The sequence below is a fragment of the Nuphar pumila genome, chromosome 6 (assembly GCF_984573655.1).
Source record: "Nuphar pumila chromosome 6, dmNupPumi1.hap1.1, whole genome shotgun sequence".
In the NCBI taxonomy this organism is placed as follows: Eukaryota; Viridiplantae; Streptophyta; class Magnoliopsida; order Nymphaeales; family Nymphaeaceae; genus Nuphar; species Nuphar pumila.
Genome location: NC_143254.1, coordinates 89,893,820 through 89,906,283, shown reverse-complemented (window position 1 = coordinate 89,906,283; position 12,464 = coordinate 89,893,820). Strand labels below are relative to the sequence as shown.

Genomic DNA, 12,464 nt, shown 5'->3' with positions numbered 1-12,464 from the left:
GGCGGGAGGAAGCACCACTTCGTCTTGGTGCACGGAGCTTGCCATGGAGGGTGGAGTTGGTTCAAGGTGGCCTCCTTGTTGAGAGAGACTGGCCATGAGGTGATCACGTTGGATCTGCGGGCGTCAGGCATCGATCCAGCAAAGCCAGACCAGGTGCTCAGCTTTGCCGAGTACAGCCAACCCCTAATGGACCTACTGGAGTCCATTTCTGACAATAAAAGGGTTGTGCTGGTCGGCCACAGCCTCGGTGGTCTCAGCATCGCCCTTGCTTCAGACAGGTTTCCGGCGAAGGTTGCTGCTGCCGTCTTTGTTTCTGCCTTCATGCCTAAACCATCAATGCCACCTTCTCAACTTCTGCACAACGTGACTGACTGACTCTCTCTCTCTCATCCTCTTTTACATGCCAGCATTCTTCTTTAGTATTGAAAATAAATAAATAAGGGAAAAAATGTTCTGTCTGTCATGATATTTTCTGTCCTTTGACATGCCAAACAGTATTTCTTTGTTCAAAAGGATCGGATCGAGTCGTGGGACGACTCGAGCTTCGTACGCGACAACGACGCATCGCAGACTCTCCCGATAACACTTGAATTCGGCCCAAGATTCCTGCTCATCCACTTGTACAACAATTGCTCCAATGAGGTATAATCATCCTAACTTTGCACTCACTTATGGATTTTTGGCTAAGCCCGAGCCTCGTGGGGGATCAAGCTCTTGTAGAAGCATATCTAGTGCCTCATAAAGTTTAGAGATGTGCGAGTAGAGCTGATAGACTCATTGCACAAATATTTGTGCATCAAGCACTTGATCATCCATCATCTCGAGAACAGGCCTTTCAGTTGTGGTGACCAAGGCCTGATGGAGGGCGATAAGATGCTTAATGCACAAATTTTGTGTGATGTGATTGCACTCTATCCAAACTCTTAATTTTCAGAAAAAACAAAATTAATTGCATGTTGTTGGTAACTCAATTTAAACAAGAAAAACAAATGATTACCTTGACCTGAAAACATGAGGTGCAATATGATTGCACAAATATTTGTGCATTAAGTACCCGATCACCCTCCATCTTGGAGACAGTGCCTTGGGATCCAAGGCCTGATGGAGGGCAATCAGGTGCTTTATTTGACTATAAAACAAATCTAAACTCAAAAAAGTGGTTGCCTAATACTCAATCAGGTGGATTTGAAATTGGATATGCCTAAAACTTGAGTAACACTCGATCAAGTGGGCTTAAAATTGGATATACGTAAAACTTGAGGATTAGTAAATAAGAAGTGAACCATATAGGTGAAGATAAGTATGTAGATGAGTATTTACTTGCAATAATAACCCAAATCATATTGGATGAAAATGACTGTTTTAAAAAAAATGAGAATAATTGTTTTCAGTTTGCACCTAAATGTAAGAGAGAGAGAGAGAGAGAGAGACCTTTTACCTAATAATGCAAAAACAGATCCATCTTTCAACAATGATTTTAGCACTATGTCAATAATTAGTATACAGAAAGGCAAAGTAGGGTAAAAGATGGGGGGCCCTATGAGAAGATTTTTCTCGAAAGGAAAAGGCAATAACTTTTTATTTTGCCATTGCCAGCTTTTTTGCCAAATCCTTGACTTCTATTCCTACAAACAGATATTCTGAAAACTTTTTGTTGGTAGACTTGGAGGGCTAGCTTTTCTTCACCTTGAAAAATATACGGTCCAATCCTGAGAATGTCTAGGATCATGATAAAACACAGTGGCCAATCTTGTCAGTTTCGCCAATCAGTCGGACATCTGACCCATTTGGGTTCAGATATATATAAACCGTATTGGGATAGTATTTTTTTTGAATGAAAAAACATGATTTTTTTTAAACGCTTAATTTTGTGTTTTCTGGACCGTTGATTTTGAATCGTAAAACTCCCGCACACGAGTCGAATTTCAGCAATTTAAATATCAATCTTCACTAAATGAATGACAGAGATCACATCTATGGAGTCCGCAATTTGTTCAAAACAACTTGCATCAATGAAATCCGAAGGAAGGGTTTGAAGATTGGGGATGAGTGTAACTTATAATACTTTGTTCCATGGGGTTGTGTCGGATATTCATGCAAAATAATATCTCAAATTCAGCATGTATCTCACTCGGGTCAACCCAAATAATATTTGGGCTTGAAGTTTTTGTCCGAGTATTTGGGTTTGGGTCGAGTCAGTAGCCAACACAAACCTGACCCATTGATAATCCCAGGCTGCCAGACCGGATGTCCACGATGAAAACTTCAGAGAAAACCTACTATTAGGGAATGTGTTGTAATTTCTAGGGATGTGCAGATTAGCTTTCATTAATGTATTGAGTCATAATCTGCAGGACCACACTTTGGCAACAATACTGAAGAGATCAGCACCATTTTACAGAGAAGATCTTTCCAAAGAGAATTTCGTATCCGAGTTGAAGTATGGGCGTACAAAGCGAGCTTACGTGGTGTGCAAAGATGACCAAGTAATCAAGGAGAGTTTCCAACGTTGGATGATAGAGATGAACCCTGTGGATCAACTGGTTGAGATTGAAGGTGCTGATCACATGCCCATGTTCTCAAAGCCTCTTGACCTCTGCCATCACCTCCTCCATATCGCTGAAACCCCATAGCTACCTAAAGAAGATGAATCTCTACTAATAAAGCTTGTTGGTGTCGGTGTTACTCCAGTATAACTACACCTTTTTTTTTTAAGGTAACGGAATTAAAGCTCTCTCCTTTTGCAACAGTTATCGAACCACCCTACTTAACAAAAGGTTTCGAACTTGCAATGTCTCTTCACACAAACTGCAACTATCAGACGAGAGGGGTCCTCATTGGTGTGTGATTTTTTGTTTTATTGGATCCTTTTATATGCGTGCAACATGAATAAAATGGCACTGTTTCAAGAGTTTTAGAGCGAAAGTTGGAGCGCTCTCTCTCTCTCTCTCTCTCTCTCTCTCTCTCTCTCTCTCTCTCCTTGTAAGTTGAAAGACTGAAAGTCCTCTTGTGAAGGTTTGTTAGGCTTCGTTGTTCCTTCACCTTTAAGACAAATACTACAATAGTAACAACTGTAACAATTATCAAAATTTCATGACCTAAAAAAGCTTATTTTTATGTCAAAAAAACATGATCCAAAGAAAGATTTCTATAAAATAAACAATGTTGAGTACATCCTTAAGGTTTAATTGAGAAGATACAACCTACAACCATGATTTATAGTATTGCACCGAGGTATTCCATAACTTTCCATCTACACTCGAGTAATCTGTGATCATTGCTGTCCAGATTACATCTTTCTCCTCGATCCCATTGAAAATTTTGCAAGCAAAAACTGGCTCACCATTCTTGAAATAGATGTTGATCAGAGCACTTCCCACAGATATTGGATTCAAATCCTTTCTTCACTATATGGGCATATAGTGGCTTTCCAAAATTCAATGCCGTCGAACTCCCAGTTGCAGCAACAACAGCAGCAAATGTATACTCATCTGGATCTTCTGCAGGCTTGTGCTGAAAATTGACAAGCAAGCATATTGCTTTCTCTGCATCAGGTCTCTGAGCATACGACGCTAACATGGAATTCCATGTAACCAGATCCGATTCTGCAATGTTGGTGAAAATACAATAAGCAGCTTCAGGGTCGTCAATGTTGGAATACATGTCAAGCAAGGAGTTCTGCAGTAAATGTCCGGGAATGAGATGGTTTTAATTATTTGGGCATGTACAGTTTCACCCATTAGCCTATCCTCCAATCTGCTGCAGGCATTCAAAACAATGGCGAACGTGAACTGGTTTGTCCTAGAATCAGTCAGTAGCATGTTGCAGAAATGCTGCAGGCATTGTTGAAATTGATTGTTGTACAAGAACCCCACGATCAACGAATTCCAAGCTATGGTTTTCAATTGAGTGATTTCACCCAATACGAGTTGTGCATAATCAAGTCTTCCACACCTGACATACATTCCTACTAGAGATTTGAATGCAGACATAGTCCCTGCAACCAGATTTTATTGTTGGAGTATTCGCAAAATCAAAACCGAAATGCAAATACGTATCGGTAGACGCCATGATGTGACGTGCAGGTGCTCGACGTTCTCCTTAGCCTATCGACACCCACGATGAGCCCAAGCCTTCAAGTCGATGGTGAGCAAGACCCTGAACCCAAAACTGAAACTTCTAGAATGTAGGCAATAGGCTGTTGGCTGCACTCATCATACAACTCGACCCCTCTTTTTATAATGGGAGATAAGGGGTGGTTACTGAATGTGGTCTCTCTACATTCACGTAACCTCCACCCCACTAATACTCACAAACTATTCACTAACAGCCCACTTACCATAGTATCAAACTGGGTTACCCTATGGGTTGAACCCAAACCCAAAATATCCAACATTCTCCCACTTGACCCATTGACACTAAAAGTGTACTAAATCAAGGTCAATATCATTATCTAGATTTAATTCTTTATGTGGGTTCACATGCTATTCCGTATCACAAGAATGAATCATATGAGTCATGAAGATGAACACTTCTTTATGAAATGTCATATTTTCATGTACTACAATACAATTCATTTTTTATGCTTTAGCATGTTAAGATTACCTTTATAAATAGGTTGGTATCTAACCAATTTTGTTGGTCTTTTAATATTGTTATTCTGCTATTCTTTCTAACCATATGAGAGATCCTTTATGCAAAATCAACAATACACAAAACCATAGAGAATCAATTCATTTTCACAAATGTGATCATATAATGTATTGTCATACATCAAAAGGAATAAAAAAGACTCATCCTCTTTACATGTTGGGAATACAATGCCGATGCTAGCCTTTTAGTAAGGGGATTCATAGTCATTTCCTTCATACCAATTGTATCAATACATACTAGATGATTCTTAGTCTTTTCTTTAATAACAAAATATTTTAACTCTATGTGTCGATACGAGGTTGAACTCATGTTGTTATTTGAAAATGACATTGTTGCTTCATTATCACAGGAGATCTTTAGTGGTCTCTCAATAGAGTTCACAATACCAAGACCCATAATGAAGTTTCTTATCCAAATGACCTAAGACGAAGTTTCGTATAGAGCAATAAATTGTGCATTCATGGTATGAGTAATATTTGCAGACTGTTTTTCACTTCTCCATGAGACAACACTACCTACTAGTAGGAAGATGTATCAAGTAGTGCATTTTCTACTGTCGAGACATCCTCCAAAGTCCGCATCAGAGTATCCAATGACCTCTAGGTAGTCAATTTTTCTATAGGTCAACATGTAGTCCTTCATTTCTTGTAAATAACACATGACCTTCTTCGCTGCCTTCCAGTGTGCAATGCTTGGATTTGACCGATATCTACCAAGCATTCTCACAACAAATGCTATATCAGGTCGTGTGTAGGTTTGTGCATACTGCAAACTCCCAACCGTTGAAGCATATGTGATAAGGTCTTGCTAGAACCGTTCCCAGAATCTATGTCTTTTAAAACTTTAAATGCATTTAAATGAATAGGTAATGTATAGTATTGCCTATTACATCAATTTAAGCTCATTTAGAGATATGCCGCAATAACATTACTAACTGGACCTTAGCTGAGTCAATAGCTTCTGCAACTATTCAAGCCTGATCAGATTTGCTAGAGTGGAGTCACTCTTCTTAATTGAGTAGATCCTTCAATTAGCTAAAGGATGACGTTCAATGTTTCCAGATTTGATCTGGAGTTCCAATGCAACAACTTTAGATCTTGCATTCAATCAGTGTAGTGATATATTTCAATTCCAGACTTCCCTGGAAATTAGGAAGTAGAAGATGAAGTAAAAGAAGAAGTGGAGACGTGGAAGATGGAGTGTAATCTCTAGAATAGGCCTAAGCCTAATCTAGAGCCTTTCCCCTCTACGAGAGGCCTGCTCCCAATGAGAGCCCAAGTTTTGGCCTTCAACCCTTACAAGAATTTCCAAAATTGACATAAGATTTTCAAAAGATCCCAAATCTGTAAACAAGAGCCCTATTTATAAGCTCAGCTAGTGAGCTCTAGTACCTTGCGCCAACTTGGTCAACAACTGACCTGTCTGGTAAACTATGGCATCTAGCAGCCTCTAATCATAGTGCTCCAGCTGAACACACATTCCCGCATAGGTGCCAATGGTGCCCTTGCATGCCACCGCACTTCAGTGCACTACACTCGTGCGTCGTGCATGCTTGCGCTACGCGTATGATGCGTTGCATGCTTGCGCATCGCACTCCCACCCTCTATTATTGGTGCACCGCACACATGTGTGTGCATCGCCTTATATGCTACACATGCTATGCACTGCATGTTTGTGCGTTGTCGGCCACGTGCCACACATGCTATGCGATGCGCATCTATGCGCTATCGCCCACGAGCCACGCATATTCCCTCTTGTGCATCGTCTGCCTATGCTGCATTGCTCGTGCGTCCTACGCCATAAGCGCCCACACATCACCATGCACCTGCATCTCATTGATCTCGCTTCGCGTGCTTACCTGGTTGGTACTTTGCATGTGTAAATGCTAGGCACTTGTATTAAGGCTCGTATCAATCCACCACACTCTGCTTGTCTTGACCTTAAGACACCACCAATGCATGTGGGTTATGGCCCTTCATCTCCATTCTTTATTTTTGGCTTTTTTATTAAATACATCTGCATTATTCATGCTTATTTATCTCATCTCTGGAATAAGAATGCTTTCGCACCTCTAGGATCAAATGGAAACTTATTTCATTCTTGCATTGGTGTTGTAAACTGTCTTTGGCCAATTCTAAGTTTCTCAGTATCCATTAAACTTTGGCTTAATTTCCTCCATTGATATTCTGCACAAGTCAATTCAGTTCCTTTACCTGTCCCATTCGAGCCAAGCAGAGTAATGTTGTTGTCTTGCTTAGAAGACATGGATGTATCCAGCTCAATTAGCTGCTAAAACAACCAATAATGCTCATTAATTGGATGGTCAATATGTTGAAAACAGTCTTGTACCTTGCTTTTATGTGCATATGCTCATTACATGTAGGCGCCCTGCATTGCAACTTCTTGGTTGCAGCTATCGTATAAGAACGTGTACATGTGGCAATAGTGTGCTATGGTCGAGAACACCTCCAGCATATACATTTTTATCTAACTCTTGTTCATTAGCCATAGGCAATTATTTGTTGGGGTGAATATGCACTAGAACTTTTGCCAATGTAATGTTGCACACCTGGTGCATGGTTTCTGTTAGTCCTAATACGTCGATGACATGCTGTGCTGGGCTTTCATGATCAGAATGTTGTGAGCATCTCGACGATCATTCATTTGAACATGTGCATCACTTATAGGTACTCTCGCATTGCTTGTGCCTTGCATTTCTTCATATTGTTCAACATCCTGGTATTGACTGACTCTGGCCTCTTCATACACATCAAATGGGTTGTCACTATCTTCAGCTGATTCAAGTGATGTCTTGGTGCGAAGGGATGCAGATGGCTTCAAGGGTTCCGGTGTTCAATCTTCTCCATGAAGTGTCTCTCTCATTTCAGCAAGTTGTTCCACCATGCACTGTAGCAAAGAAACTATCTTTGCTTCAAGATTATTATGCACTTGGGTGCTCATGGTAGCTGCAAACTTCTCATCAAACGTATCATTGTTAGCGCTCGTTGTCAAGCATGTTGAGAAACTCTGTTTTGATGTCACATAATATGATACACTGTCGTATTTGATTTTATATGATATGAAAATATGTTCTCTTGAAAAATGTTATATTATGACTGCATATGTTTTGCCATAAATCTAACGAGTATTTGATGCAAGGATATCTCACCAAAAAAGGATGGAGACTTCCTGTTCAAGTACAACTAGTGCAATCATACTCCTTGAAGAAAAAGCTTGATGAGCCATGCATTCCTAAAGTTCAACTGAAGAGATCGGCTACCTCAAGTTGAAGATTTTTTCTTCTTTAGAGTCATATGTAATAGAACCTTCAGGAACATGCATATTGCATATTACATACTCATTCATAAAAACTATATCATAAAAGTATACGATAGTTTCAAAAAGCTCCTTTTTAAAAACTAATAATTGTACCTTCTTACAACCTTTTATGAAAAAGATATTTTGACATGTAATAATTGTACCTTACACTATATACAAGACAACATGAAAAGAAATGTATGAAAAAGATAAAACATGAAATCGGATACATAGAGAAAAACAAATATAATATGTTTTTGAAAAGACTCTAGTTACCTTCTTTAAAGAAATGTTTTTAATATGGGAAAAAGACAAAACATGAAATCGGCTACACAAAGAAAACAAATATAATAATGTTTTTGAAAAGACTCTAGTTACCTTCTTTAAAGAAATGATTTCAAAAATGGGTAAAAGACAAAACATGAAAATCGGCTACACAAAGAAAACAAATATAATATGTTGTTTTGAAAAGACTCTAGTTACCTTTCTACAAACCCATAGAATGTCAACTTACTTGAAGTCATCATTCTCTTTGTACAAGTATTAAATACCTCCTGTAAGAAATCCTTGTTAATATCCTTCTCAAGAATGTCGACTTTCTTGTAGTCCTCATTCTCTCTGAAGACTTTGAAAAATACAACATAAAGAAAACACTTGACATGACTATGTACAAATAAATATCTCAAAGCACTCATTGTACTTACACTCATTTAAAGTAAAGAAGTACTTATGTACCTCAAATCATTAATTAGAATAAAGACAAAACTACAATCCAACGTTCAATGTACTATTGTAAGAAATAGACTTTTTACATAAAATATGTATTACCTAAAATATTATAACGACTAGTGTACCCTATATTTTACTTTTATGGAAAAAAGCATTCTCGAATTTCTCTAAAAGATGTTTTTGAAATGACATAACATTTCACATTTCAAAAAGGCTACGATTTCAAAATGTAACGACTACTTTTTTGAAAGCTATATAAACACACTCAAATAAACTATTCAACAAGGGAATGGAATAGACGTGTGAGCTTACAACGAGAAAATTTCTATTCATTATTTGAAAAGAGAGCCTTGAAAGAGAAAGAGAAAAAGAAAGGAAAGAAAAGAGAAAAAGTCAAGTCCAGCTTTTTGACAAAGAGTATCTTTTGAGTGACAAACAGAACATTCTGAGAATCCTTCATTCGTGCATTCATATCATTCTGAAGGTTCTATAGGAAGTATTGTAACTCTGTTATTCACTGTATTCCTTCTTTGTTGAAAGAAGTAGACCTCTGAGAAAGAGGGTGTTGCCCTTCTTTGTTGAGAGAAGAAGACCTCTGTGAAAGAGGGTGTTGTCCTTCTCTTTTGAGAGAAGAAGACCTCTGAGGAAGAGGGTGTTGTACTATTTATCCGGTGACTCGGATGTTATAGTGGAAAGCTCAAGTGGTTTGCTTGGGGACTGGATGTAGGTCTGGGTACTGACCGAACCAGTATAAATTCTGTGTTTTATGTGTTGTGCCTTATTGCCTGATTATTTTATTTTATCGATCTTTATCATATTTCACTATTCACCCCCCCTCTAGTGGAATTTCATTTGGTATCAGAGCAGGTTTGCTGGTTTCGACATAACAAGTCTTCCAGCACAAATGACATCTACCTCTTATGCTCGTGATATTGAAGGTCAACACGCATCTCGTCCTCCTTTCTTCAACGGCTCCAACTATGGATATTGGAAGTGCAAAATGACTATATTTCTCAAGTCCATAGATTTTGCTGTATGGAAAATTGTTGAGCATCCATACACATCTCCATCCGCAGACTATAACTTATGGTCTGATGAAGAAAAGAAAATGGCAAACCTAAATGCAAAGGCTATGAATGCTTTATATTGTGCCATTGATCAGAACGAATTCAACAAAATATCTATATGTGAATCTGCATATGATATTTGGCATTCTTTAGAAGTTATTCATGAAGGAACCAACAAAGTGAAAGAAGCCAAAATCTCATCTCTTGTCAGAAAATATGAGTTGTTCAAAATGAACAAAGATGAAGCCATCACAGAGATGTTTACCAGATTCACCAACATCACCAACGATCTGAAATCTCTGGGTGTAACATATTCTCAGACAGACAAGGTGAAGAAAATCTTGAGATCTCTCACAACTGATTGGGAGAAAAAGACTACAGCTATTGAAGAAGCTCAAGATTTATCTAAGCTTACTCTAGACGACTTAATAGGCAATCTTATGGTCTATGAAGTCCACATGAAAGAAAGAAGGGAAGAAGAACTACCAACAAAGAAAACTCTAGCCTTCCCAGCTCTATCTGAGAATGAAGACTCAGATAAAGAATCTGAAATTGCACTACTAACCAGAAAATTTCAGCGCTTCATGAGAAGGAACCGGCTTCCAAACAAGCACAAGGAAAGAAAAGATCCTAAGGAGGATCTCATGTGCTATCAGTGTAATAAGCCAGGTCACTTGAGGCGTGACTGTCCCCTTCTCAAAAGAAAGTCCAAGATTGAGGAACCAAAGAAGAGGTTCTTCAAGAAAAAGGCGCTGCATGCTCAATGGGATGACTCAGAACCATCCACCAGTGAAGAGTCAAGTGATGATGAAGCCAAAACTGCAAACATGTGCTTCATGGCAAACAAAAGCTCTGTAAGTGAAATTTCTGATTTTTCCTTTGAAGAACTTCTAGATGCTTTTCAAGAATTATTTGAAGAATCTAGAAAATTGAGTTTCAAAAATAAAGCTTTAAAATCTGAAAATCTAGAGCTTTCCCAGAAAAATGAAAAACTCAGCAGTGAAAATTCTGAGTTGAAAAAGAAAAACTTAATGCTTATGTCTGAAATCTCTTCTACTAGCTCCAAAACTAAAAATCTGCAAGTAGAAATTTCAGAACTAAAAAGTAAAACTGAGAACCTCATGAAAACGGTTTTCAAGTTTACTAAAGGTAAAGAGAACTTGGATAAACTCTTATCCTCTCAGAAAGTCACTTTCTACAAGAATGGTATTGGCTACTCTCATTTCAACAAGCCTTCTTGTATAAATCAAAAGACCACATTTGTGAAAGGTTCGTCTGAACCAAATAAGGAGTATTATAATGATAATTTTTTTAACTCCTCTAAAGATATAGACAAACCCAAATCCAGATGAATATGGGTTCCAAAGTCTAACAAAAAAGGACCCGATTGGGTACCAAAAAAGAGATTTACTTAATGTTTTGCAGGCTCCAAAGAAGAAGAATAGATGGATACTAGATAGTGGATGTTCAAAGCACATGACAGGACATCCAGACCTTTTTGCTGTTCTTCATCATAAAGAAGGAGGAACCGTCACCTTTGGAGATAACAACAAAGGTTTGATAATTGGTATTGGTAATATTGGTAACATAGATAAACCTCTTATCAAAGACGTTCTCCTTGTTAAAGGCTTAAAACATAACCTACTAAGTATCAGTCAAATGTGTGACACAGGTTATAATGTTAGCTTTAATCATGATGCATGCCTTATAACAGACACTAACGAAAACATCATCTTAAAAGGTATAAGAAAGAATAACATATATGAACTATACCTAGAAAACATCACAGAACATTGCCTCATAGCTAATAATGACTCTCAACATCTATGGCACATGAGAATGGGTCATGTCAATTCTAAATACATGTCTAAATTAGCTAAAGATAAGTTAGTACGTGGGTTGCCCAAAATATCTTTTAAAAAGGATTATTTTTGTGATGCATGTCAATTAGGAAAACTATCAAAATGATCTTTCAAATCAAAAAATGTCATTTCAAGTAAAAGACCTTTAGAGCTTCTCCACCTAGATCTTTTTGGTCCTTCTAGAGTAGCTAGTCATAATCACAATAAATACGTTTTTGTTATTGTAGATGACTACTCAAGATTTACTTGGGTAATATTTTTGAAAAACAAAAGTGACACGTTTTGTCAATTTGAAATCTTATGTAAAAAATTACAAAATGAAAAATCTTGTTCTATTGTTAAAATCCGTAGTGACCATGGAGGAGAATTTGAAAATGAACTTTTTGAAAATTTTTGTAACTTGCATGGTATTTCTCATAACTTTGCCTTTCCTAGAGCTGCACCTCAAAATGGTGTAGTAGAAAGAAAGAATAAAACCCTTCAGGAATCTGCTAGAACTATGCTCCAACACAATAATCTTGCTAAATCCTTTTGGGCAGAAGCTGTTAATACTGCATGCTACATAACAAATAGAGTTCTCATTAGACCCTTATTAAATAAAACTCCCTATGAACTATTCTATGATAGAACTCCAAGAATAGACTATTTCAAAGTCTTTGGTTGTAAATGCTTTATCCTAAACACAAAAGATAGCCTAGATAAATTTGATGCTAAATCTATTGAAGGCATATTTTTAGGATATTCAAGTCATAGTAAAGCATACAGGGTTTTCAATAAGAGTTCTAATACTATTGAAGAATCTTTGCATGTTAGTTTTTGTGAATCTATAGATCAA

The 12,464-nt window shown here is 37.7% G+C and overlaps 1 long non-coding RNA gene across 1 annotated transcript; it reads left to right on the top strand.

The window, feature by feature from the left end:
• The first annotated feature begins 346 nt into the window (after positions 1 to 346).
• LOC149835103 (uncharacterized) lies at positions 347 to 2,631 on the top strand. The gene is made up of 3 exons (XR_016432591.1): positions 347 to 363; positions 496 to 642; positions 2,355 to 2,631. It is a non-coding gene; the product is annotated as an uncharacterized LOC149835103 (long non-coding RNA).
• Positions 2,632 to 12,464: the final 9,833 nt, after the last annotated feature.